This window comes from Benincasa hispida, chromosome 12 (assembly GCF_027475165.1).
Source record: "Benincasa hispida cultivar pf3 chromosome 12, pf3_genome.v1.1, whole genome shotgun sequence".
NCBI classification, from domain to species: Eukaryota; Viridiplantae; Streptophyta; class Magnoliopsida; order Cucurbitales; family Cucurbitaceae; genus Benincasa; species Benincasa hispida.
Window position 1 is genome coordinate 29,956,240 of NC_143489.1, and position 6,000 is coordinate 29,962,239.

The 6,000-nt window shown below is 29.1% G+C and overlaps 1 pseudogene; it reads left to right on the forward strand.

Moving 5' to 3' along the window:
• The first annotated feature begins 1,476 nt into the window (after positions 1-1,476).
• On the forward strand, positions 1,477-4,625 carry LOC150031927 (uncharacterized; annotated as a pseudogene).
• The last annotated feature ends 1,375 nt before the right edge of the window (positions 4,626-6,000 follow it).

The window sequence follows — 6,000 nt, forward strand, 5'->3', positions numbered from 1 at the left end:
AAGCAATAATTAGGTGCAACTTCATGCTCTTTCTCCTTTACACATAAAGAATTTTTTTTTAAAAAAATCATTAAAAAAAGTGTCACATGACACATTTCTATTGAGTGCTAGCTGAGTTGCATGAAAGATGGGTGTAGTCCGACTCCATTAAGTTTTTTCCTTCCAATAATGGTGAACCCAATAAGAAACATATTGAGAATCCTAAATTGACAAAAATTTGAGACCTTGCACTCTACAATACCTTGTTTGCTTGAGAAAACTTTGTTTCATATTTTTCTCCCTTTCTTGCTCATTTTCCCCCTATCTAAATTCAAGCTTATTCCTAGGAATTAGTACTTATGCAAAATGCTTTTCATGTTAAATATAACTAAATTATATCCAATCGAGTAAGTGAAAGGGGAACAAAGTTATTTGGTACTTGGGCCACATCAATAGAAATAAGAAAACGTGGCATCATTATGTATCGTGTTTGTCACATTTTGCAATAAGAATATGTGGGTTCCACTGAAAAATTGTAATCATATCATGAAATCCTATTACACTAAGGCATTGTTTTTAGAAAAATCATAACTTCGTTAATATAAAGTATTTGTGTGCATTTTTTTTTTTTTTTGCTCATTCCTTTTCTAGAACAATATATTTATGCCACTGATCTTAGGGAGATCTCATTTATAATAAATTCTTGATTACTAATGTTCAATTTTGCTGGAAATCAAAACTTTTTTTAGTTTCCATCAAATAATGCTTGATTATGGTTTTGTTTAAAGATTTTGTAGCTTTGTTTCTTAATATTATTTTAGATAATTGAGAGTTTTTTATCCATAAAAAAATTCGGATCTTTAAGGATATAGGCTTGAATTTTGAATCCATTGATATACTATATTATCTTTTAAAACAACCTTTTAAGTTTGAGATTTTTAGACGAAAAATCCTTTTTACATCATAAATTTCATAAATAACCTAAAATTTGAATTATTTCATCCGGAGTTATTATTAGCTATAATTTTGGACCAAATTAATCTTTTCATTTTAATTTTAGAAATTTTGTAATTTTGATTTGTTTTCTTATTCACATAATTTTGATTTTTGACTTTATAGAACAATATTTATGAACTTTTGTTTGCATTCATTTAAACCAAATTTTTTCATGATAACATTTTAGAAGATTTTATTTTATTTCTCAATTTATCTTACAAATTTTCATTCTTTTTTACAGATTTTAGATTTTGTCTTCATATTTTGAACTCCCAATTTTGGTGGATTGAATGGAAGATATATTTACAAATTTTCATATCCATCTTTTTTTATTTTTAAAGGGTTTATTTCAAATATATACTATTTCACTCCAAATATATATGAAATTTATTTTAAACGTATTTAATAAGATCATCATATAAAATGAGCAATCTCATTTCTATTAAGATATAGATATTTTTACGTAAATTATTCGAAATTAAGAGGATGAACGAGTAGGCGATGAGCTTGAGGGCGGATTGGAAGGAGGCGGCAAGCTTTTCCGATCGGCGATGGGAGAGCTTGGTGAGATTAAGGAGAAAATGCTTGATTATTGTTATTATTTATTTATTTATTTATTTTTCATTTTTTTTAAAATTGAAATATGATTTTTTTTTCTTGCCAAAATATACGCATGTTGAAAAAAAAGTGTTCATATTTAGTATATTTTTGTATTTAATTGGGTTGGAAGGTCAATGTGCTACGATGTTTGTGAAAATAAATAGAGAATGGATAAAACAACAAGATTTGATGTTTCATTTGTATTTGGTGAAAGGTCTGCCACACACGTGATATCCTTTTTCAAAGAATATTAATTACAATGTAATTCTTGTATCGGGAATATATCTAGATCACCAAAAATATTGTAAATGGACAAGTATCGATTATCAAATTTGCAGTTAAACAAATTCGTTAGAAAAAAAGTGGTGATTTTTACACTCCATTTGTATTTTGAATTGACAGTTCTTTTTATCATATTAGATTTGTTTAGCCACTTTTCAAACTAATTCAAAATTAATCAAATAGTTGATTTTCTCTCTCAATTTAAATTTTAATTTATCATAGATTTTTAGATTTTAACTGATTTTATTAACTTTATTTATTTAAAATTGCAATCGCATTTTATAACGTGACATTATTATTATATTAGTATATCAATAAGACAATATATTATTATTATTTTGGATTCTATAGAATGTTTTATATACATTTTGTTTTATGAGTATCTCAATAGAAGTCTATGAAATTGACACACGAGTAATTAGTCATTTTGCTATCTTGTTGTTCAATTTTGCTATTAGTAATGACTCTACAACGAGTTAGACTTCTTTTCAGTGGTAGATAGAATGAAGATTCACACTATCAAGATTTTCGAGTTCTTGAAGTTTTTGTTTCATCAAACTCGTCCTTCTAACAATTTTTTGAATACATTCTAAGTGAGCTTTTTCTTTCTGGTAATCTGTCTATTTCTCGATTGACAGTATATGAAGATAATTTCAATAATTCAAATCTTACTCGTGTTGTTGAGTATAAGAATGTTTTATGGCAAATGTTAGTTTTATCGGATCCCCCCCGTGTGTTTTATGCTTAGTGATTCACCACGTATCTTTTAGTGCTTGTGGAAATACAATCTATTTGGATAATGAGTTATCGACAACAAATCATTCTCCTCAACAGTCTTTTTTACAATATTGAAATAATTGATTTTCAAGATTTTAAAGAAAGATCACTTTCTTCAAATTCTAGTATTTCCATTAAATAGGTTCACTTTTTAGGTTCACTTTTTAGGAGCAAGTCTGTATTAAAAAAAGAAATTTATTTGCTTGCTCTTAGTAACATTTTTTAACTTACTACAACTAGATCAAACCATATGTCATTTGATATTCTTTGTAAGGATTCGTCTTGTAGTTGGTATCTATATGCATCCGTTGTAGGAAAAGTGGGGTCTGGATGGTTTGGAAGTTCACAAATATCCATCATTATGTTGTTGATATTGTTAAAGATGATCATAGATAAGCAACATCCTTGATTATTATTGAATGTACGAAGTCCTTTTTAGGATGAATGACAAGGTGCCATGTCGTCCTTGTGATGTTGTAGCTTACGAAAAGGCATCATGGTATAAATGTAAGTTATGACAAGACTTGGAGTAGCCCTGAGATCGCTCTCAATTCTATTACGAGTATTTCCAAATCCTCATATGCTCTGTTGTCATCATCTCAACTGCACTGATTGAAAAAAATTATGGTGCTTGTTTTCTCCAATGTTTTAGTTTAATTGATTAGAATACAGTATATTTTCCAGAATATTCACCTTGAATGTTTATTCCTTGCAGGAACAAATATAGCACAAGAATCTGACAATGAAGGTAGATTGAAGTATTATTTCATGGTGCTTGTTGCTTTTATAGATGCATGGAATTATTATTTTCTATTATGTCAGTTGATGGTGTCACTATGAAGAACAAATTTATGGGAACATTATTATCTGCTTGCACTCTTAATGGAAATCCTCAAATTGTACTTCTTGCATTTGCAATTGTTGATTCAAAGAACGATGGATCATGATTTTGGTTTTTCCGTAATCTTAAAGCTGCTTTTGGAGAGCCTAATAATCTTGCGATTGTGTCTGGTATTCATAAGAGTATAAGGAAGGTATTGGTTTTGTCTAGGGTTCAACTGAACATAGGTTATGTGCATTTCATTTGTATAAGAACCTTAAAAAGAACCATAAATCAAGTCCAGTTGATAATGCTTTCCATATGTGTGCAAGAGCATGTACAACTTTAGAGTTTGAGTATTTCATGAGACAGTTGGATGATCTTGCTCCATCCATTAGATATGAGTTAGAAGATGTTGGCAAATCGAAATGGGCTAAGACATTATATGGAAGGAAAAGATATCCATTGATGACAAAAAAACATATATGAAAGTATGAATTCATTGTTGAAAGAAGCACGAGAATTACCCGTTATTAGTATCCTTGAATCGATTCGTAGTTCGGTTCAAAAATTGTTTTATGAATGTTGCAGTCCTTGGAGTTTCAAGCGTTCAGAACTTTCCACATATGCAGAGAACATGATCCGATTAACCTTAAGGGAGAGTCTGTCAATAAATGCAAGTTATTTTTTGTTTAATTAATATATGTCTCATTAGTAATAGACAAATTTTAAAGGTATAAACATTGTTATCTTTTTGCAAGTATACCCTATTAACCAACATGAATTTTAATTTCATGATGGCACCAACCAATTTTCGGTCAACATTTTGAATCGTACTTGCGCATGTCGACGGTGGGACCTAGACATGATCTCGTGCTCTCATGCATGCATTGCGTTGTCTACAAGGCATACACACATGTTTTCTACTGTAGTTCAAATTTAGTCATGTTATATAGGAAGGAAACACGTCTTATTGGTAATGTATATAGTTTATAAATGTGCATGGAGTTGGTGATGATCCCGCTCTTCCTCCTAATGTCAAACGTCCTGCTAGTAGGCATAAGAAAAAAGGATTACGTCTTGTTTAGAAAATAAAGTTATAGTTCATTGTAGTAGGTGTGGTGGGATGAGTCATAATTGTAGGTCTTGTAAGGAACCCATACGACATTGAGTCCCCATATTAGTTGTTTTTTGGAACGGTTAATATTGTCGTCGTCCTATATTTTCATATTTTGTTTTCATTTAAACTATTATAGTTTATTTTTTCAATGAAAGATTTCTTCAATTTTCTTATTGTTTGTTTTTAATCAAAGGATACATTATTAAAATCCTGCATTTTGTCATCTAGCATACCATTGCTTGTAATTTGACTCAATGTATATATCTTCAATTAACAATAGTGTCCCTAAAATTTAAATTTTAAGATGAGTATCGTGGTTTGCTAGTTCAATTGTGACTATCATTTGATAATTATAGTTTGCTTGTGGTTATTAAACTGTATGTATAATTAATTAGTTAGAAAAATGGAAGACTTGCTAAAATTCAAACTCATTGTATATTTAATATTCAGTTGCTACACATTAGAAGTACGATGTGTTTGTTGTTAATATACCTTATATGTAGATATGTTATTGGAAGAATGAGTTATATGTTAAATTAGAAATATAGTGTATTTTAAATGCTTAGATATAGTTTTGTCATTTGTTCATTGGTTAAACCATTTAATAATCTGTCATTGTACTAGGTGTTGGCATTGGTGCCCTTCATCTTGTAGGTCTCGTTATTTGTAATTATTTATACACGAATTATTTATGTAATAAAATAAGATGTTATTTTATTCGACATTTAGTTTGCATTAACTCAATCCAATAAACTAATATACATGGTTATTTTATGTAACTTAAACATGAATATGATTGGACATACTAGTGGATCATGTTTAAGTAATGATCTAAATGATCAGTAGTATATGGATAAGGTTGGATATTTTTTCCTTGTAACACTACGGATACGAACCACTTTGTAATTGTTACAATAGTTGTAAAGTGTTATAAACTATTTGATCTTAATTGTTCATGTGAAGACATATGAGTAAGGGTATCCTATACAAAGAGCTGTTTGGGTCGTTGAGTTGAGATAGGATGTCTGGAGTTCATGTTTATGGAGTTCATATATTTGTGTTTAGGGTGTAGAGTTATTTGGTCTGAGTTCATATGTCTATATTTGAGGTGCAAAGTTGAGTTCATATGTCTTGGGTATTTGATGCAATTTTTTTAACTCTAAATAATCCGCTTTTACAATTATCATTTTTGTTTTGAAACATTTTTATTTGATAATTCTACTCATCTTTATATGAATAAAATTTGGATTGCAATTTTTTTCTTTTAATTTTTAAAGCTTTTCGTTCTTTTTCTTTTGTAATGAACGACATTAACCTACAACATTTCTTGTAGAATATGGTTAAATAAAATGAAAAACCAAAGAGAAATCAAAACTTTCGGTTCCTAATTTTCTCCATGAATTTTATCATCATCTTCTTCTTTTTC